Here is a 23,839-nt window from a genome sequence, read left to right on the forward strand (position 1 = left end):
TCTACCTATCCTAAAGGCTGCTGTTAAAAAAAAAAAAAAGTGACTTCATTGGTCTCAAAATATTAACACTTAAGATATGCAGCACGGAAGGAAGAAAGAAATCTTATACATGAATTCCATAAATATGAGGGTTAAATTTCACCACATAATGAGATTATATCCTCAAAGTATATATGATCATTAAAAATCTATTTTCTATGTTGCCAATTTTAAATACAGTTTTATTTAAGACATTGCATTTTCCACTTAACAATACAGTGCTTATAAAGTGCAATGTTTATTTCCTTTCCCTGTGCACATATTCCATATTCAAGTATCAAGAATGTCCAGTATATTTACTATAGCAGCTTGACTTTAAAACTGCCATGAATTTGCTACAAATTTGGCTCCTTCAAATGTGTGGAACAATGCTAGACCTGTCATCAGGTTGGCTTAATCAACTTCTTCAATGGTAGGCCCAGAGGAGGCACCACCAGAGGGAGGAGGTCCACCACCAGGAAAGCCTCCAGGCATTCCTCCTGGCGTGCCTCCTGCACTCTGGTATAGCTTCGTAATGATGGGGTTGCAGACTTTCTCCAGCTTTTTCTGCTGATGTTCAAATTCTTCCTTCTCTGCAGCCTGGTTCTTATGGAGCCAGTTGATGATTTCATTGCACTTGTCAAGGATCTTCTGTTTGCCTTCATCATTGATTTTGCCCTGAAGTTTTTCATCTTCAACAGTTGCTTTCATGTTGAATGCATAAGACTCAAGTGAATTCTTGGAAGACACCTTGTCTCTCTACTTCTCATCTTCTGCTTTGCACTTCTCAGCTTCCTGGACCATGCTCTCAATGTCCTCCTTGCTCAAGTGGCCCTTGCCATTAGTGATGCTAATCTTGTTCTCTTTTCCTGTGCTCTTATCCACAGCAGACACATTGAGGATACTATTACCATCAATATCAAAACTGACTTCAATCTGAGGAATACCACGAGGAGCAGGAGGTATGCCTGTGAGTTCAAACTTGCCAAGTAAGTTGTTATCCTACTACTATCTCTTAGTAGCAGCTGAAAATACAATCACTGCTTGTGATAAGTATTTCATCCAGATACAAGTCTGAAAAATGATATTATCAATTTAGCATTTATAATAATCCTAAATATACTCAGTGCAGCTATCAGCATATAACATCTGGAGAGTTTTTTGCTGACTAGAAAATCCATCTTTGTGGTTAGAGGCCTCCCAACCCCTCTGTGTATATGTTTACATACACACCCACACAAATATACTCTGTCATCATTAAGTTTAATTTCCAGACATTGTACCCTTCATTTCAAATTCTTGGGGTTGAAAACTCACTATAATACCCATGTATTGACAATCAAGGTAGGGTCTACTGGATTTGAATCCCAGCTTCACACACCAGTTGTATAAACTTCACACACCAGAGTTTAACAAGTTACATATTCTCTGAATGGTTTTCCTTCTCCATAATAATGGTTACTTTGTAGGTTTATATATGGAATAAAGAAACTATTTTTTTAACCAAAAGTATAGAATATAGTGCATAGTAGAGTCCAGAACACCAGTAAATACTGTCATACATAGTTTCACCTAACTAAATAATATCCTTTCTTTCCCAGGTTTTTCCTCCATTATTTGCCCCTTTCTACTGTCTTCCATCTTTTTTAATCCATATCCTTTCTTAGCATGCCAAATAATGTGACTACAAACATATATTTTTATTTATTTTACTCATGATAGTTTGTTTTACAACTATAATTTTAAATATTAAAAGTTGATTAGTTCTTTTAAGACTTCCTGAAAGAATATGTAATTTGGATTTTTTTCCAGTGATATTGAAAATTTTTTGTAGACTTGAAGTTGTACTAAATCTTTTATGCACAGCAGTAACTTAACTTCACAATTCTAGACTAGAGTATTTCCAACAGCAACAGTAATCCTGGTGCTGTTGGACTTCTCTTACTAGGGAGCAGAAATTGTAGTCTGCTTTCTCAGTACTCCTGTAGCCTTGGGTAAACCCTGCTGCTTTCTTGAAATCTCCTCCTACTCCTCCTGTTTGTTTTATCTTTCCATTTGTTCACTCTATCAGCAAACATTTTTGAAGAGACTTTGATGTGCCAATTACGGTGCTAAACACATAGGAAGTAATAGGCATAATCTTGAAATCAGCTGACAGAGCTAATGGCCTCATAAAGAGAAAACAAACTGTTCAATTTTATTGCAGACTTGTAAGAAATATAATGGGATAAACAAATTTTGCTATGTGGACTTTTAGGGGACACCTAACTTAGGTTTGTGAGGTTCAGGAAAGATTTCCCTAAAGAAGTAATGCTTAAGTTGAGAACTATCACAGAAGTGGGAAGAAACCAGGAAACCAGGGAGAATTTTTCTTCCAGCTTCTACTACCTCCCCAATACACTAAGTATTTTGGCCTTGGCCAAGAGACTTTACTCAAGTTCTAACACATCCTGGGTGACTTCAGTGTCCATGCAGAGGGCCCAAGCAATACCCAAACTTTTATTTCGCTACCCTCTCTACACTGGTGACCTTTGCCTACTTCCTTTTTTAAAACACATAGACATACCAGTGACAAACCAGACAAAACATATTTCTCAGTATTTGTCTTTTGAATTCTCTGAATATTTACCATGTTGGTTTTCTGGATTTCATTCTCTTTCTCTACTAAAGCAAAACAATTCAAAGCAAGAAAAAAAATCCAATAACTCCTGATTTTTCTTACACATTCTGTATAATCTCAGAAACCTTTTTTTTTCTTTTGATTTTTTATTTCTTAGCCTAGCCCTTAAATGTTGCTAATCCTCACAACAGAATCCTCGCAAAAGAATCCTAATTCTTTTTCTTTCTTACTCTATATGCTCTTCAGCATATGGCTTCACTAATGATCTAAATGCGAGTGATTCAAATGTCTATTTCTAGCTGAGATTTCTCCCTTGATTTCTAGACCTGTATTCATTTAAGTTACTAGGGTATTTCTCTTGAACATATTACTGTGCCTCAAAGTGAAATTTGTCCAAGCTGTGATCTTTCTCCCTATTCAAACTTCATCACATCTTGTTTTACATATTCATTTGTTCCCTATCTTTGAATAGTATCACTATTGACCTTGTATTTCAATTCAGAATGCTAGATAATGATCCTCACTTTTCCTTTCACTCTGCCACCCACATAGAATTAATCACACTGCCCTAGATCTCACCTGTTTAGTATATCTAGAGGACAGCTACTTCTCACCAATCTTTTCATAACACTCATAGTTTAGGTGATGCCACTTCTTGTCAGTATCACATTATTTGTGATAGGTAGATTTTTATTCCCACTTATGTTTTGCCTTCCTTGTTAGATAATTATAGTTCCTGTAACATTAACCTCAGCCTTGGCCATTTGTGTAGCTTTGGTTAATAAAGTGAGAATTAATACATGTAGCTTTAGTTTAGAAACCAGCCATCATGTGACTCAACTATCATTTTACCATTCTATTGTTAAGGTAAACACAGATAAAGAAAACACACAAAGCAAAAGTATATGAATAAAGTATACTCCCTAGTTGAGTGGAGCTGTAGACTATGGTCTGATATTGGGTAGGTTCACCACTAGGGTCCTCAGATGAGGGCACAGATGGTGTTCAGCAGCTGGACAAGGCTGTAAGCTGAGCTCTGCTGTAGGGCAGGGCTGGGTGGTACTATAGGTTGAGTTCCAAGGCTGACCAGGGTCACTGTTCAGGGTCCCTGGTTGTAAGAAGCCAGAGGCTATACTCAACAGTTGAAGAGCACTGCTGGCTTAGCTTCTTGCCCAAGCTCATCTGTAGGATGGGATTTGTAGCTGCCTAAGTTCTCTCATCATTTGACACTAAAGGCTATACTCAGTAGGTGGGTGGTGGTATAAATTTTCTTCCTTGCCTGAATAGGGTCATATAATAGATTCCATGACCAAATCAGCTTGTGGCTAGGAACCCAGAACTTCTCACTAAGCCCTCTGGCCAGATGGGGCCACTTATTTGGCTCTGCAGACGGGACAGAGTCACTGGTTAGGATCTCTGTTCAGGTGCCCCTGCAAGAAGGAATGTGGTCATCCAAGATCTGAGGGATGGTTGCAGTAAGCTCCTTCCACTTCTCTTTCTCTATTTTAACTCCAGTGGTCAGATCTTGCAGATTACCCCAGTGATCTATGTGAGATCCTACTCACATAGGAATATCCTGCAGGGATCTTGCCCATCTTGTGCCCCCCCACCCAAAATCATAGCCCAGAGGGTATGTTTGCTTGGAGGAAGGGCAACGTAGTCAGAGTGTAGCTACTCTTCCTACCCACCTAACATGATACTTTTCAAATTCTGTGGTTCAAGGGGATGGTTAAGCCTCAGCTTTGGGTCCTGGGATTTTCACATTGGCGTCTTCTCTATGGATAATTGCTAGTTGGTTTTCTTGTAAGGGAGACTGAAATCAGGAATGACTTATGTCACTGTTTTGTTGATATCACCCCAACAAGACTATCTTAATGTGAATATACATTTGATATCATTTTTACTGTCCTGTACTTTTTTCCTATTGAACAATGCCCTTAACTATGTGACTGTCAATTGTGTGGACCTCAAGCAAAGCTCTTATATTAAGCCAATTAGGTTACTAGGTTAGTATCAACTTAGGCACAATGATTTTTTTTATCTATATAGGGTGTTATAAACTGAATTGTGTCCCTCCAAATTCATTAATTGAAACTTTAACCTCTAATATGACTGTATTTGGAGAAAGGGACTTTAAGGAGATAAATAAGTTAAATGAGGCTATAAGCATGGGAACAACAGAATTGGTGTTCTTAAAGGAAAAGGAAGAGGTACCAGAGCTCACTGGTGCTCACTTGCTCTCTCTCCCTCTCTCTCTCTCCCTATCTCTATGCTCACACACAGAGTAAAGGCCATGCAAGTACATTGTAAGAAGGTGGCCATTTATAAGACAGGAAGAAAGGTCTCATCAGAAATTAACCATGCTAATGCTTTCATTGTGGACTTTAAGCCTCCAGAACTATGAAATTAATTTGCTGTTTAACTCACTTTGTTGTATTCTTTTATCGAAGCTAAGTAGACTGATACATACGAGCATATTATCAAAGTACAGGGCATTAGAGTTTATGGGCATTGAGGGAGATAGAGTAATCCTCTTTTTTTTTTTTTTTTTTTTTTTTTTTAAGGATCACTATCTCTGAGTACAAATTCTTGGAGCTTCTAGAAGCCACTAACTCTGATACAGTGGTTCAGAAAGCCTACTAATATATATCAAAACTGATGGCACACTGAGATGGGGCAAGGAAAGAGGAAATAGAGACACAGAGATAGAGAGCTGATGTATTGTTTAAACTTCTGGATCCAATCATGTCAGAAGCCAATGATGCTACTTGATTTCTTAGTTATGTGAAACAGTAAATTACCCTTCCTTTCGTTTCCTTTCTTCCTTCTGTCTTGTTTTATTTTGTTTTGTTAAACTGATTTTTAAGTTGAATTTCTATCTCCTAAAATCAAAGGAGTCATGACTTGTATATAATTATTCTGTTTCAATAAGGTCTCCCTTATGTAATCTAAATAAGAATAGAGAATGAGAACAGAGAATGAATTGACTTAGCTCACAAAAACAGGAGTGGTATATAGATATTTAGAAAGGATGAGATGAGTGAGCTTCATAACACAACCTTACATGATGTTTGGATTTACTGAACTAAATTCAAATATTGGTGAGGGAATAAAAGAAAAGAAGAATTCTACTAGAATAAGACTTTGTATCTAAAATGGCACATTTATGGTAGTTCTCTGAATTTGGAAAACATAGGTCAAAATTATTTTAAGCTTTAAACACATTTCTTTGGGCGCTCTTACCATTAAAGGGGGAAAGCTCCTTTTCAGCATTTTTTTTATACAATGAATAACTTTCTATGCCATTATTCACCATTCATTAAGGCTACTAAATAATTGCTTTATTTGCATAGTGATACAATGTCCACTTTTATGGATATTCAATGCACCCATATTAATAGGATCAGTATCAAAAAAGAAGAAAAAAACAATGATTTGCAAATGGTGAAACAAATTTACAAAGACCGGTACCAATTTCCTTTTAATTCCCTAAACCAAAGCACAGATTTTGAAACAATGAATATGGTTTTTAAACCTCAACAATAAATAAGCAATCATGAAATTCACTGGCAAATTACTAACTACTACTAATGTTTAGTATGTGCTCACTACATACCCCTCATGATTTAAAGGGCTTTAAATATTTTAACTCCATCAATTCTCACAACACACCTGATTAAGGTATTATCTCTACAGATGAGGATGTTGAGTTGTAGAAACCCCCAAACCTTGCAAAATCACACACTTGACATAACTAAGACTTGATTCTTAGCAGTCTAAAAATAAGTTATTTTACTCAATATACAATGAGGTCTCTAAAGTCTAGTGCATCCCTTTTATTTTACAGCTGGAGAAACGAAGGCCAAGTGAGAATAAATAGCTTAAGGTCACATTTCCAGGTAATGATGAAACTATGACAGAAACTTCCAATACCCAGATTCCCAATTCTGAACTCTTCCTACTACTATGTCTCTTATAAGCAAAATTCTCCAAACTAAAATATACGGTGATTTCAGTCAAGTAGGGATCTAAAATGTATTACAATTTTTTTTAAAGATTTTATTTATTTATTGAGACACACAGAGAGAGAGGGGCAGAGACACAAGGCAGAGGGAGAAGCAGGCTCCATGCAGGGAACCTGACGTGGGACTCGATCCCGGATCTCCAGGATCACACCCCGGTGCTGTAGGCAGCACTAAACCACTGTGCCACTGGGGCTGCCCTAAAATGTATTACAATTTAAACATGGTGAGCCACATTCAACTCAGACAAAACTACTTTCTCCAAAATCCCTTTCTTGTATGTTTCTGGTTAGGGTGGGCAACAAGGAGATTCTTCTACAAGATTTTGAGAAAGGAAGTGAAACAGTAACCATTTTGTGGCTTGCACACAGTGTCACAGATCTGTCTACTGACCTCATTCTTGTGAATCTATTGTTGGGTCTGCAACTATTCTGCCTTTCCTTGAATCCTCCTTCAGCTTCTCTGACTTCTGGGCCAGGTATGTGTTTAGCTACATCACAAGAAACTAGCTTCTGTTGAGTACCCATACCAAAGATTGCAGAGGCAACAATAACTAACAAAAGTTTCTCTGTTCCCATGGGGTTCTAGGTTGTTCTTAAGCTCCCTGACTTTATATATATTTTCCATTCCTAACTGCCTTTCAGCCATTCCTGTCATTATGCAATGGGTTGATGAATAAAGTGGCCATTATGATAAAGACAAAAGTTATTTACAGGGTCAGCTACATGGATATCCACTTACCTAAGTCAATCTTTCTAGAGCCACTCCTGAATGACCTTTGTGCCAACAGAAGAAACCAACACTGTACCCCCATTATGGCACCACTTCCTGAAGGATCAGTCAACCATCTGCTGGCAGGTTGATCATATTGGACTTCTTCCAGCATGGTTGTTACAAAGCTTTGTTCTTAGTGAAATAGACATGACTATTGATATAGATGTCACCTCTCCACTTAGCAATGCATCTCCCAAATGGGATCACAGATTTTCTGGATATCTTATTATCCACAGTATTCCAAATAGCATCACTTCTGACCAAGGAACTCATATCACAGAAAAAAAAATTAAAAAAAAAAACCATCAACATACCCATGGTTGTAGGATTTACAGGTTTATCATGTTCTCCATCATGCGGAAGCAGTTAGCTTGATGGAGTGATGGAATGGCCTGTTGGGGTCTTAATTACAGAACCAATTAGGTAGAAACATCTTGCAGGGCTGGAGCAATGTACTCCAGGATAAAGTATATGCATGAAATCAGCATCCATTATTTTCAGTTGTACTTAGGATAACTATATCATGTTAGGTAGAAGCTTGACTTTGTCATTATCTTTATTTGGAAGCTAAGCATGATTTAATGAGATGCTTATTGGTGCCAAGTTGATAAGGAGGGGATTATTTTGGCTCTACAATGTGCCAAGTTGGCTATGCTGAACTACATTTCCCAGAAACCTTTTCCTTATATGTCTCCCCTTAGGGCGGGGAAAGAAAGTCCTTGAAGGTGACTTAGAAGGTGAAAATAAAGTAAACACTATTTTGTAGTTTACACATTTTGTTGTTGCTCTGGTTCCTCAGCTTATTGGCATGAGACAGCAGGTGGGGCTACTACCACTACTCCTTCCCTTTTACTTTCCTTCATCTTTTCTAACTCTTGGGTCAGGTGCTTCTGCTTAGCCACCTTCTGCAGGGCTCTTATACCACCAATGTTGGAGGTAACAAGAAATGGTATGAGTTTCAGTCCATCCTACTGGGATTATAGTTGTACTTGTGGGTTACAGATTGGTTTTGGTTTCCCCCACTCTACAACCATCTTCCCTTCCCACTGTCTTCCCTATGGACTTCAGGCTTCAGCAACAGAAGCAAGGGTCACAGCCTTAAAGACACTGTTTTACCAACACCCACAATTGCATACTGTCAAATCTTTGTAGCAAATTTATTTGTATATCATATGTATTTATCTATTTCTACCTATGTATCTACCTATACATGTACTTATATATGCACCTGTCTCTCTCTATCCATCCAAATATTTTCACTAGTTCTGTTTCTGATTGAACTCTGACTGATACACACAGATAATACATAAATTCAATTCAACTAAGATGACTTCATAAAATATTTCTATATAATTGTTAATATTAAAAACATACAAAAATATGGATTATTTGGCCAATACAATAATGGTTATATTCCACTACCTCTACAATGTCTCATTTTGTCAATAGAGATATATCTTTTTTTTTCAAATTGAAAAGCATAATTAAATTTATTGATGACTTGAACTAATAGGAACTAGTTTGGTAAAAACATCTTTACATATAACATATGTAAATATATCTCTAAGGAGACTGTCACCATTTTAATAGCATACATTTCAAAGCAATATCTCATTTTCTGTGCTCAGTTCAGTTATATGAAATAAATATCATTAATAAGGCTGTTTTATAGAATAAGGAAACTGAAATTTCAAATTTCACTTTCCTCCAAATCAAATAGGAAGTAAGTAACAGGATACTAGGAATACAAAATACTTAACTCCATATCTTGCTTAATTATGTTCAAAATGCTACATTCTATTCAGAATATTTTTTTTATTTTTAAGATTCTTGAATTAATTAAGGGATTTATTAAATCATTAATTGATGAGTTTTGTTATGGGAATTAAATATAACATTGCATGAAGCCTGAAGGTTATAGGTCTTCAATATGTGTGTTTGGCAAATCTTAGTTGTTGATGTGATGATTATCATTATTAATATTTTAATCTAATTGGCTTTATGCATCATGTCATGTGTATTCAATAACACTGTAAACTTAGCATACCAGAGGGCAGCAAATTTGCCCCACATCAGTTCTTTAAACTTAAACTGACTGGACTGAACTACTTGACAACTGTGTCCTTGATAAAAATAAGTTTTAAAAGCTTTGGTTCCCTCATCCATAATATAGATATAGTAATGATAGTTACCTTATAGTGTCATTGCTTGAGTTTCATTCATAGAAAAATGGGAAGCCATTAAATAAAGTGTATTAAGAAGGAGAATTTCGGGCAGCCCAGGTGGCTCAGTGGTTTAGCGCCACCTTCAGCCCAGAGCATGATCCTGGAGACCCAGGATTAAGTCCTGCATTGGGTTCCCTGCATGGAGCCTACTTCTCCCTCTGCCTGTGTTGTGTCTCTGCCTCTATCTCTCTCTGTGTGTATCTCATGAATAAAAAAATAAAATCTTTTAACAAAAAAGAAGGAGAATTTCTTTTTGCCCTTGTAAAAGAATGCTCTATCTTCTTGCGAAGAACGGATGGTTGAGACTAAAGCAGAGATGTGAAAAATAATTAACAAGCTATAGCATGTTCAGGGGAGTAGTGCTATCTTTGACTAGGATGGTGTGTCAGTGGAATTATGGTTTTATGGTACAATTTACAGGACTTGGTGGGAAGTGGAGAATAAAAGAAGGAAGTTTAAAAAGATACCCAGGTTTCTAGATTAAGTAACAGGGTAGATGACGTAGCTACAAACTGAGAATGTAAAGAATAGAAAAGAAGCTTATTTTGGTAGTCATGATGGTCAGAGGTATACAGAAACAAACTTCCTACCCTTTCTTCGATTGCTTCCTAGTGTACGGATTTCATTTATCTGCTTCATTTTTTTTTATTTTTTAATAAATTAATTTTTATTGGTGTTGAATTTACCAACATACAGAATAACACCCAGTGCTCATCCCGTCAAGTGTCCCCCTCAGTGCCCGCCACCCATTCCACCTCACCCCCCGCCCTCCTCCCCTTCCACCCCCCCTAGTTCGTTGCCCAGAGTTAGGAGTCTTTATGTTCTGTCTCCCTTCCTTATATTTCCCACACATTTCTTCTCCCTTCCCTTATATTCCCTTTCACTATTATTTATATTCCCCAAATGAATGAGAACATACACTGTTTATCCTTCTCCAATTGACTTACTGCACTCAGCATAATACCCTCCAGTTCCATCCACGTCGAAGCAAATGGTGGGTATTTGTCGTTTCTAATGTCTGAGTAATATTCCATTGTACACATAAACCACATCTTCTTGATCCATTCATCTTTCGATGGACACCGAGGCTCCTTCCACAGTTTGGCTATTGTGGACATTGCTGCTAGAAACATCGGGGTGCAGGTGTTCTGGCATTTCATTGCATCTGAGTCTTTGGGGTAAATCCCCAACAGTGCAATTGCTGGGTCGTAGGGCAGGTCTATTTTTAACTCTTTGAGGAACCTCCACACAGTTTTCCAGAGTGGCTGCACCAGTCCACATTCCCACCAACAGTGTAAGAGTGTTCCCTTTTCTCTGCATCCTCTCCAACATTTGTGGTTTCCTGCCTTGTTAATTTTCCCCATTCTCACTGGTGTGAGGTGGGATCTCATTGTGGTTTTGATTTGTATTTCCCTGATGGCAAGTGATGCAGAGCATTTTCTCATGTGCATGTTGGCCATGTCCATGTCTTCCTCTGTGAGATTTCTCTTCATGTCTTTTGCCCATTTCATGATTGGATGGTTTGTTTCTTTGGTGTTGAGTTTAATAAGTTCTTTATAGATCTTGGAAACTAGCCCTTTATGTGATATGTTATTTGCAAATATCTTCTCCCATTCTGTAGGTTGTCTTTTAGTTTGGTTGACTGTATCCTTTGCTGTGCAAAAGCTTCTTATCTTGATGAAGTACCAATAGTTCATTTTTGCTTTTGTTTCTTTTGTCTTCGTGGATGTATCTTGCAAGAAGTTACTGTGGCCAAGTTCAAAAAGGGTGTTGCCTGTGTTCTCCTCTAGGATTTTGATGGAATCTTGTCTCACATTTAGATCTCTCATCCATTTTGAGTTTATCTTTGTGTATGGTGAAAGAGAGTGGTCCAGTTTCATTCTTCTGCATGTGGATGTCCAATTTTCCCAACACCATTTATTGAAGAGACTGTCTTTCTTCCAATGGATAATCTTTCCTCCTTTATCAAATATTAGTTGACCATACAGTTCAGGGTCCACTTCTATCTGCTTCATTTTTATGAATATCTATATTATTCAAGTCTGAGAGTCTAACAGAATAGGCTTGTGGACAGAATTTCTTGAGAGGGTCATTTTAATAAATGCTCAAATCTTTTTTTAAAAAACTCCTTTTATTGGATATCTATCTTTAAACAATCTTATAGACCTTGCTATCTAATTTATTATTAATTTCTTTGAGACATAAACAAATATTTCTGTAACACCCCAGTTACAGAAAACCCAGAAACCCAGTTGGGTTTCTCTAGAACCCCAGTTCTATTGTTTTAATATCACCTCTATTGTAGAAAGCGGTGACACTTCTATATGAAAGAATGATTTACACACTTTAAATTTAACTTTTCTGCAGCCTCTAGCCAGATTGGTGCCCAAATAGTATTTAGGGTACATTTTTCTCTCTCTTAGGTAGTTTTTCCCTGCTCCAGCCACTCCTACAAAATTTGAAAAATGTCCCAAAATATGCAAGTGCTTGGATTACCCCCATACTTGTAAATAAAATGACTCTTTGACAACAACGAATAAATTTTAATATTTATTTATTTGAGAGAGAGAGAGAGAGAGGGGTGAGCATGAGCCAGAGGAGCAGAGATACTCAAGCAGACTCCATGCTAGCATGGAACCTGACCCAGGGATCGACCTCACAACCCTGGGATCAGGACCTGATCCCAACCAAAAGTAAGATGCTTAACTGATTGTGCCACCCAGGCACCCCAACAAAAAGATCTTTAAACAATCTGATAGGCATGTATTTCAGACGTATATGTATTCCAGAAGTGGCATGTGGCATGGTATGAAAAGTATATATAGGAATCAGTGGAAATTTAGGCTTAAAGTGAAGTCCACAGAGAATTTTTCAGCATATTCTCTGAGCAAAAACTAGGAAATATATGCAACTTGAGAAAAACTATATCAAGCAAGAAGTCATGAAAGTAAAACATAACATACTGTTGTTAAAAATCTAGGTAGTTTTTTCTGCATATACTTGATCATAGCATTTAGCTATTTAATAACTATAATTTTGATTATTTTCTTGATGAGACTATGACCATCTTGATGCCAAAGATTATAAAATTTAATTTTACATACATAATTCTTAGACGAAATGGATGTTCAAGAAGCACCTGTTGACAAGATGAAGTGTAGAATGAGATTTGATAGTATTAGAAGTTTTATATATTCAGTTACTGCTGCTGACATGTCAGTAACATGAAACAGCTTGTAATTGTCAGGATGATATTATTTGTCATTTGTTAAATGAAGTACTAGCTTGGCTTAGAGTTTCTTGCAATGTTTTCTGTAGGGTGATGGAACATTTGGAGTTTGTCAGCCAGTATGGATAAATTTGTCATTGGGTATAACCCTTTCTGGGTCATTCAGGTGTAGGTTAAAAAGAAAAATGACTATAATGCTGGTGAGAGGTATATTCGTTTGGCAGCCCTCATGCTGAACTCAGTGTACTGAAAGTAAAGGATGCAGGCAATAGCCTTGAGTCCAAGCTTCCAGGGAACCCTTTACCCCATTGCTCCTTGCTCCTGACCTCACATTCATCTTAAGAGGTGAAGCAAGAGTTCGTGTCCCTGGCTCCTTCAAACTTGGAATTATAGCCCAACTCCCAGTCAGGCTGTCAATTACTGCCAATTTACAGGGCTAAGGGAAAAGGCTTTATGGCCTCTTACAAGCAGAAAAAGAAAAGAAAGAAAAAAAAAATGTGAGGTGAATATGAGCTTGGGAGATGCTATCAATATGCATATTTTGCTTTGCCATTAATTTCCTAAAGCTCTCTGCCTTGTAAAAATCAGCTATCACACTGACAGCTAAAGGAAAAATATTACAGAGCATTTGGTATTCAAATATCAGTTGGATAAATTGTAACTTTTCCCAAAATAAAGCCTATCCTATAAACCAATGGATCTCAATCTTTAATGCATATTAGAATCATCTGGAAGGCTGTTAATGCACCCCCAGAAATTCTGACTCATGAGATCTAGGATGGCATTGGACAATTTGCATTTCAAACAAATCCCCAAATGAGGATGATACTACTAATCAAGACACCACAATTCAGGAATCACTGCTTCAGCCAAAATTCAGTTTTAAGATCATTTTGTTCATCAGTTGATATAAACACTGCACATGCACTTTTAACCTTAAAACAAACAAACAAACAAACAAACAAACAAACAAAAACTCTGTGAAAGAGGTATTAAATGCAATGGAAGAAAGGTGCATTACAAGAACTGAATCCACAGGACAGAACAGCCTTTTCATTGTCCACACATATTCTAGAAGAAAATGAGGATGAATAAGATGATAGGCATGCCTGACATTAAAGAAAAGCTTATCCGTGCCTAATGCAATAGAAAATGTGTTTAAGAACAATTCACAGGCATAAGAGTCTGACCCTTCCGTGAGCCAAGTTCACGAAGTCCTTAGCTGTTGGCTGAATACGTGCAAATAAAGTACAATAGGTGATGAAACAGGCCTATGTCATGCAAAATGTGACATACTTTCCACTATTCTCAGAGTTAAAAAACAGAGTGTTTGACCTAGACTTAAGTTTCTTTTTTATTCTTTTCTACAAATCTATCTTCCCTCTTGGAGAAGTTAACCCAGTTGTACAGATACAGGCTATATGGATAGGTAAACTGATTTTTAAAAATAATATGCTCACATTTTTAGAAGGTGATACTAGCTTGACATCAGTCGTGATCAATTGGAGAAATTTTGACCCCCAGAGAATATTGGCAATGTCTGGAAATATTTTTGATTGTCACAATTGGGGAGGCACTACTGACATCTAGTGGGTAGAGGCCAAAGATTCTGCTAAAACATTTTATAATGCAAAAGACACCCCCCACCCCCATCCCCACCCCAAACTCCACAGAGGATCATCCAGACCAACATGTCAGTAGTGCTAAAGTTGAGAAACCCCAATTTATACTCAGGAAATAAATGGACTGAAGAGAATTCATCTGTTCACATGCATTGCCACAGATGTGAAAGAAATAGGATTGGGCTATGGTATAGAGGATTAGAAAATCTCCAGAAATTGGTCACACCATGCTTCAACCTCATGGTTATAGATCTGGCATCTTGCAACCTTACATATGCAACCTTACACATGAAATTAATATACTAGATTATGAAATTAAATTCCCATATTAATATAGAGTATAATTTACCTATTTCTTTTTCTTTTTTTCATTTCAATAGGTATTATCAAAGGCATAGGATTCTGATTGATACTTATATTCTGCTGGTGGTGGCACTGATGGCCACTCTCCTAATAGGGCTTCTAGGACTGATAGCCAAAAAAAATCACAGACACAAATCTTTCCAAATTTACTCAAGCAATCCAATTTGTCTTTTGTAATGAAGTTGGCATATTTAAAAAAATCATAAACAGAAATTGCTCAAATGAAAGTATTTGAATAGTCTTCTCAACAGTTTTTTTTTCATGCTTCAGTGATAGTGATTCTTTTTATCAGTCACAGTAAAAGTAAATCAATATTTATGTAATCCAAGAAATCTGACTAATGCTAGGAATTACTGAATAGACAATTACATTTCAAATGCAAAATTTAACAAAATAGTGGTATAATACAGGAAGCAAAAGAAGTAGCAATACAGTAAAACCAAGTGCATTTCAAAGAGCCCACTGATTTGAAGCTTTTCCATAATCTGTTTTCAAACCTTCTTTTGATATTCATAAATTCAAATTAGATAATAGAATTGATGAAAGAAATAAAAGATGTCTTAAAGGTATCATCTTTTAACATAATATTCTTGGGTAGTTTATGACTACAATCAGAGTGGCAGCTTTATCTACTTTAACAGTGAGCTTCAGGGAACAAGGTTGAAAAGTATGTTCATGAGGAAATATGTCAAGTTCATTAAATGCTTAACATATCATAAGTAAAGAGTTATTTTTTATAAAGGCATGCATATTTCTCCTCTATTTCAAATTCTAACATACATTTATTAATCTAAAATACTTCCTTTCCTATTGTGGGATTGGAAAAACAATATGATTCAATAAAATCATCCTTTCAATTTACTTATTTGGTGATTGTAGTTGTCAAATTAATTTGATAACTTATTCATATAACATTTAGCACAGGGCCCAGATTCCATAAGTAATAGATAAACTGCTGAGTCATACCACTTTTTTTAAAGATTTTATTTATTTATTCATGTGAAAGAGAGAGAGAGAGAGAGAGAGAGAGAGAGGCAGAGACACAGGCAGAGGGAGAAGCAGGCTCCGTGCAGGGAACCTGATGCAGGACTCAATCTGGGGGCTCCAGGATCATGCCAAACTGCTGATCCCACCCAGGGATCCCCCATACCACTTTTTACATGATTTCACTTATTTATAAATTTGTATTTTTCTATATGTGTATGCAAATCAATATATAGTTCTTCACATTATTCTTTTTCTAAAATCACAAGTTCCTTTTATGACCTATAAGAAAATTGTGCAATAGATTTTATTTATGCATCCATTCTCTTGATAATTTTTTAATGTTCCTTCCTTCTCCCTCCCTACCTTCCTTCCTGCCTTCCTAGGGGCTCTCCCAGGCACTTCAGATGGCCAACTCTGAATTGTCTGCCACTTTCCTAGGTTTAGCACTGACATTCCATGTAATGGAACATTTGAAAGGATAAACCTATATGGAAAGTTTTATAAACTTTCACTCCAGCTAGTTATAATGTCAAGAGTTTTGTAATTCTATACATAGAACATCAGAGAAAACATCATATGTATGTAAGTTTACAGAGCAAAAGCAATTCCAAATAAATTGATCCAAATAATCCTGAAGCTGAGTTCTATGAAATCTTTGGACAAAAGTTTTCTTAAACCTTTTGTTCTAAATATCAAAAAAGAGATACAGGAATTACAGTTAACTCAAAATCATGGATTCTGAGCTCGTGATCTCAGGTTATATATTCTGTTCAGTATCCTCTGTATTTATTTACATTTTCTCTGGCCTCCAAACCTGCAGTTTGCAGTATGGAAATTGTCACAACCAGGTTTTGTATTCTACCCAGAGAGTCCATGTCTTACAGATTCTAGGTTTACTCTCTTTCTAAATCTTAACCGTTCTCCTACTAGACACATCTAAAATCACCATGAATTCACAGGAAAATACAGAAACACAATATATGGCAGACTCAGTAATGGAACAGTTGAACATTCATTACAAAGTCAGATGAGTTCTTTGTCATTTAAGGAGACAGAAGAGACTGACATTAAAATGCAGTTCATTAAAAGTGAATTTTAGCCTGGTCATTTACAGTGCCAAAACATCTGGAGACCATTCTAATTTATACTGGAGTGCCTTCAAATATATTTGAACTCCTAACAAAACACAAGGGAATTGGTAAGTATAAAGCTTTGGGTTTTGTACTGAAGTGACTTATCTATTTGTTTTTTAGAATGCTGCAATATATCAGCCTAAGCACCCTTCAACACAAACTCAGTTATGCTCTTTAAAAGTGTTATATTTTCTCCTCACCCTTCAATTTTTACCTTAACATCTTGCTAAAATATGTATTGATAAATAGTTCAGGAAAATAAGTGGTTAAGAAAGGTGAACGAAGCTCCACCTCCAACACAGGCACAGATTGCTCATCCTTAATCTAAATAAGACAGAGAATCAGAGCTCAGTAAGGGGACATGGTGCAAAGGCACAAGTGAATCTGATGTACCAGATGGCTGCACCCAAACTGTCCCTTCTTGTTCCTCGTAAAGCTAATTTATCAAAGTACTGCAAACAACAGTCATGTTTTCCTCTCCAACATTTGAAATGAGGCTGTTTATTTACATACTATATAGCACCTTTAGCTTTCACATTTTTTTATCCCTCATAATAACTTTTTGGATAATTAAGTGGCTGCTCTTTAAAGGTGAAAGGAATCTTACAGTGAGATTTGAGGAGTATGTGAGTCACAGAGAGATAACTGCCAATTCGTAAGAAAAAAAAAATCACTTAGGCAAGGACCAAAGGCTGTTTTACTTCCAGTTCCTTTTGAGTGGTAATGTATAACCTTTTAGTTTTCCTAATATCTCTTGTTTTACCAAGAGAAAAACACAGGAAACAAAAACATCACAACTAGATCTTACTAACAGTTTTAGCACGCAGTTTCAAATTTTATCTTAATGCTTAATGGTGAAGACTTTCCTGGTCTTACCAGTCAAAATAAATCAATCCTTTTTGTTTTCACTCACTGGTCTACTCAACCTCAACTGATTAATTTCCGGGATAAAAGCATACACCATCCTTCCTAATTTCAAATAGTTTACGTGTTACTCAAAGGCAGAGACTTTGGGACTTCAGTGTATATACCTAATACTATGTACAATGGCTTACCTAGGACAAGGTCCTCAATGAATGAATGCATGAGATTAGGCACAGTACCTAGATGATCATCAGAGGCATCAGAGTCAGTGAAGGATTATCCTTGCTTCTTATTTTATGTGTAGTGTCATTTACATTTACAGTTGAAAAGGAGTTTCAGTTGCATGTGTATATTCCCCTTCCCACTATTTTGTTTACAAACATTGGAATTCATCATAAGCTCCTTCACATTTACTGATTCATCATTCATTCATTCATTCATTCATTGACAAATACCTATTGCTAAGCATGCATTCATGTAACAAGCACCTTACGCATTACTTGTACTATGTCTCATAAATAAAAGGAACATAATCCTGATTTCAATCCAGATCTCTCTCTGAAACTTGGTATCTTTAATCTGTATCATTTTTTGTCTGCCCAAACTTAAGGCTGATTCCAGTTATCAAAACATAGACTGAGTCAAATTAATTCCTTGTATATTTTGTTAGTGACAACTGAAACTTATATTCATATTTTTCTTATTTTTCTTTTCCTTCTGCTTTAAGTTATTTCTTCTGTAACTCCTTTCTAATGTGAAGGATGACACAAAGTCAGTTTATAAAATATTCATAAATATGGCAGTAAATATTATATCTATTTGTATCCATATACAGAGCTGATATTGGTCGGGGCATGCCAAAACAAATAAACCTTGTGGTTATAACTGTCTTCAATTCCTATTGTCTAGTGCATATGCTATACCATTTTATATAGAAATCTCCCCTGACCAAAAGTCTCATACAGAGCCTTGTGACCAGGCTGCCCCAGGGGAACCAAGACTAACCTAATTTCCCACTGTCAGTGTGGCACTCATGGGGTCATTTGCCAACCTGGGGCAGACAAGGCAAGACTAATTAAGTCATGGGATGCCTGGATGGCTTAGTTGCTTAAGCATCTGCCTTTGGCTCAGGTCATGGTCCTAGGGTCCTGGGATTGAGCCCTAAATCAGGCTCTATGCTCAGCAAGGAGCCTGCCTCACCCTTTCCTCCCTACTTGTGTTCTCTAATGCTCTCTCTCTCTCTCTCTCTCTCTCTCATACTTTTTTTCTTTCAAATAAATAAGTAAAATATTTTTTTTAAAAAAAGACAGAGTCATATAATACACATTTTAACTTTTACTTTCATTGCACTTTTCTTCTGGTAAACACACCTATTTTTCCTACAGAGAAAGACCTCTTTTATATTGCGTGAAGGATTGCTAGGATATCTGCTCTATCAGTCTCCTCTATTTCCTGCCAAAGGGTGGGCTTGTTCAAACATAGCCAATCTAATTGTCACTCAAAGAAATCTGAATCTTAAAGAAAGAGAAAAAAATTAAAAATAATTAAAGAGTTTGTCTGACTGGCAATGCTCTGGCAATACTGTGTGTTAGTTTCTACCACGGGTATTCTCAAAGTGTAACTCTCTTTTTGTGCTTCTGGGGCCTATTTCCCTTACTCCACACACTGCAAGCATTCCTTTAACCATGTCAGTATTATCAGTTGAATTGTATCCCTTAAAATTACACATTCAAGTTCTAATCCACAGTACCTGTAAATGTGAACTTATTTGGAAATAGGGCCTTTCTAGACATAATCAAGTTAAAATGAGGTCATTGCTACAGACCCTACTCAATAAAACTGGTATCCTTATAAGAAGAAAAGGGATACAGAGACAAACATGCAGGAAATATGTCATATGATGACAGAGGCAGAGACTGGAGTGATGCATCTATAAGACAAGTATTTCCAGCAACACCAGAAGCTAAGAAAGGGGCAAAAAACAGATTCTTCCCTAGAGCCTTCAGAGAGAACGTGCCAACACCTAAATTTTAGATGTCTGACCTCAAGAAATGTGAGAGAATACATTTCTGTCATTTTAAGGCACCCAGTTTGTGGCACTTTGTTATGTCAGCCTTAGGAAACTAATATAGACAGTTATTCCAAATTATATATATATATAAATTATATATATATAAATTATATATATTATATATATTATATATATTATATATATTATATATAATAATTATATATATAATTATATATATTAGGAAACTAACATAGACAGCTATTCCAAATTATATATATATAAATTATATATATAATTAATATATTTATATGTTAAATATATAAATATTTAATTATATATATTTTTAAAGCTTAAAAGAACTAGTCATCAGGAGTATCAGGAGTTGAACCTCAATTTTATACAAATATCATTTGGATGACTGTATATACAAGGAGGTTGGGTCTCTCCTTCAGTCCAGACAAAGTAATCCCATTCTACGGTTGCCACTCATTGATCTAAAAAAAGCCATGTGTTCCAGCTCATATGGGGAATCTGCTAAGAGACTTCTGGAAATGAGTTTTTCTCCTTAAGGAAAGAGACCGGCATGTGAAAAGAAATGTTTACATAATTCCTTCTATAGATATTGTCTTGCAGGGTATGGTAGATGTCTCATAACTATGTAGTGAGACATTACCAGCACTCTGAGTATCAGAAATGTAGCAACCCTGGGTGCTAGGTGTAAGCCACTAACAAACCCTAGAATCAGGAGGCTCTAGACTTATTAGGGGAGCTTAATAAACCCCATTATATGAGCTACATCCGTTTTTGTATTTTGGTATCTCTAGTCAAAAGCATATTAACTATAGCCTTGGAATTCTCTGAATACTTTAATCCAGTAAGTCAGCTGCTCACCAAAAGTGGCATTAGTGGTCAGATACTCAAGGTAATCTCTGATTACTGCAAGAATTATTTGCATTTGTTGTCTGGTGTTATACCACATGACATGGATGTCTACTTGTCATAACTACACAGTAATCAAGAGTTCTGTAATCCTTGTGTCAGTCATGCTGGAATCTCTAAAATGTCCTGAAAACTGGATTCCTCTTCATTCTTGGTTTTACATTTTTTAAGGTCACTGAGTCACAGAATTTTGGGTGTTTTTAGCTTCTATCTGGGGAATAATAAGAGAAGAAACTGGGACAAGAAAATTAAAGGAGAGCAAAGAAACTAAATGAACATAATGCAAACTTGAGATAGATCAAGAGTTTTAATTTTTATCCCTGAAATCTGGATATTGGGGACTGAATCATGGTAGAGCTGTCCACTAAAAATTTTGGTTTGGTAACAAATTACCTTGTGCAGGTTTAAATCACAGAAATCAGATTGGGAAGAAGAATTAGAAAATGCCCTGTGAGCCAGAGAACTTTTATTATTTTAATAGCTTTTATTCTTTTAAGCTAAGTGTGGGCTAGGAATGGATTTTTCTATCTTTCTGCTCTACCATAATCAGCATGTTTGCTGATTTTGATTGTTTCTTATTTTGTCTCTTCTTGCAAGTCCAGATACCATGGTCATGTTCATAGCAAGAAGTGGGTGGTGAGATGGAGGGTCAGTTTTGTCTGTACTGATTTACCAGGAAAGCCATTCCACTTCCCCTGTAAGACATTCCCTTTAGGATCATTAACTACAACTGGGTCTCAAAACCACCTTTAGTCACAAGGCAGGATGTCAAAGCAAGAAAGAGAATTCTGATAGTTGAGTTATATCAATTATTAACTATCATCCAACAATAAACAAAACAATATTCTAAGCATGGTATAAAGAACAAATAGATCCAGGATAGGCAAATGATGGTGTCTGCCATATTATGTTATTAATAAAGGTGTCTAGATAGTTTCTTATCTGAGCATTTGATTAACATGAACTTCTTTTACCACAATTTCTCATACACTCAGAAAAGAGTTGACATTAGCTTCATGGCCTGGATGAGTTCTGACAGAATAAACAATACTTGATTAATGTGTTTTAATGGCTAGGCTAGTGCTCATTTGAATGTTGGCATTATAAAATGTAAAAGCTTTTTTATATAAAATCTAAGTCACTAAATGGGGCAAAGACTTTGAATTTATTAAATGTTGGTTTAATCTTTAGAAAATTATCATAGAAAACTCTGGATTATATAGTGATATTTACTTGATAAGATTTCACAGTGTGTATTGTATATTTAAATAAATGTATATTTGTTACAATATATCATAATTGGGGGTGCCATAGGTGCTGAGTTATCTTTTGTGTTCATGTTTTATTACAGGCAATTTTTCATATTGCCCTATTACCATAGGAATACTTCTTACAGAGAAAATGTGTTTAAGCCATTATTCTAAATGCATAGTAACTACTATATCTTATGTTATGGTTTGCTATATGATTTATATTATCAAGTAGGAAAACAAAGGATGAATTATGTCCTCTATATGTAATGTTTACTTTAATTTCTATAGAGTACAATGTATTTAGTTTCTTGGACTGTGTTTTGTTCCTCTTATTCTCAAATACAGTAAATATTTGCACTTATGGTTGCCTGTAGCTTCCATGTGCTAAAGAATGAATAGATAAAAAGATGAAATGATACAGGAAGAACAAAATTTACCACCAACATCCATGCAATTGCAATGCACAGAATAGATTGTGATTTGGGACAACTGGGTGGCTCAGTTGGTTATTTGTCCGCCTTTGGCTCAGGTCATGATCCCAGGGTCCTGAGATCGAGCCCTGCATCAGGTTCTCTGCTCAGGGGGAGCCTGATTCTGCCTCTCCCCCCTCACCCTGACTCATGTTCTTTTTCTTTCTCTTTCAAATAAATAAATAAAATCTTCTTTTTTTAAAATAAGAGATTCTGATTTATATTTCTATTATGTAAAATTAAGATTTCATTTCTGGCTTTTCACACTTTCAGAGAATTCCGATTTACCATGTCAGAGTCATGGGCCTCACCAACCAGCTGCATGGCTCTGTAACCATCTCAAGTCCAGCTGTGACCTTGGATTGTCAAATATATTAGGATTAGGGAAAACTTTCTAAAAACTATTTCCAGTATCTATGCTTGAATTCAGCCTATAAAAAAATTTGTGAAAAATTAGCAATGATGGGTTAGCTTGTAGCATCCATGGTTTACAGGTAAAATTGATTTCTTTGAAAAATAACATAGGCAGAAAATGCCAGCAATAGTTGTCACTTATAAATTAAACTTAGGAAGTCCTCTCTATTCACGAATGTAAAATTAGAAATATTTACATAAATCATTCACCTTCTTCAAGCTGTCAGGACACCCCTTGATCTAGTGTGAAAGGAAGGTGAATGCTATAAAATTATTGTTCTGATTCATGTACATAAGTCCTTGTTAGGTTAGACAAAGGAAGGTGCTTTGACCTTGAATAAGCAAGTATTATTACCTGAAAGCCCCAAGTAAAAGCCATGTTTTCAGCAATGGTTCAATGAGGGAGGGAGGTAGAGGGAATAGGCCTGAAGCCAGTTTGTAAAATGACCAATTCTCAAAAACTATCAGAAAAATACATTAAATCCAGTCCAGGATAATCTGCGGTAGCTGTTGATTGCTAGAGGCATGAACAGAGGGAAAGACAGGTAGGAAGGAGGCAGGAGATTTGAGTAAAAATGCAAGGACAAAGGGATGGGAAGAAAGAATCAAGGTCAGAGAAAGATGAAGAGGCAGAGTGTAAGACCTCAAAAGTAAAGAGAACAATCTGTGTTAAAGGGAAAGCTTGTCCATTCTATGAAACATTCAGAAACAAGAAATGTGTTTAAAATTAGTCATTCCATAAATTCAATATTTGACAAGTTGATTTTCACTGAATTGGTTCTTAAAGAATTGATATGGGCTGAATTTGACAGTGTCAAAAACCACTACATACTTTGAATTAAACTCTTTTGATATGCATGGGAAGTATTCCTTACATTAGACTGAGTGACTTTAA

The 23,839-nt window shown here is 36.1% G+C and overlaps 1 protein-coding gene and 1 pseudogene across 1 annotated transcript in view; both read right to left on the bottom strand.

Annotated features, from left to right (window-relative positions):
- TENM2 (teneurin transmembrane protein 2) overlaps positions 1–23,839 on the bottom strand; it is a 3,534,961-nt gene that overhangs the window by 2,683,475 nt on the left and 827,647 nt on the right. The window lies entirely within an intron of this gene.
- Positions 208–7,546, bottom strand: LOC112928083 (heat shock cognate 71 kDa protein pseudogene; annotated as a pseudogene).

This window comes from Vulpes vulpes, chromosome 4 (assembly GCF_048418805.1).
Source record: "Vulpes vulpes isolate BD-2025 chromosome 4, VulVul3, whole genome shotgun sequence".
NCBI lineage: Eukaryota > Metazoa > Chordata > Mammalia > Carnivora > Canidae > Vulpes > Vulpes vulpes.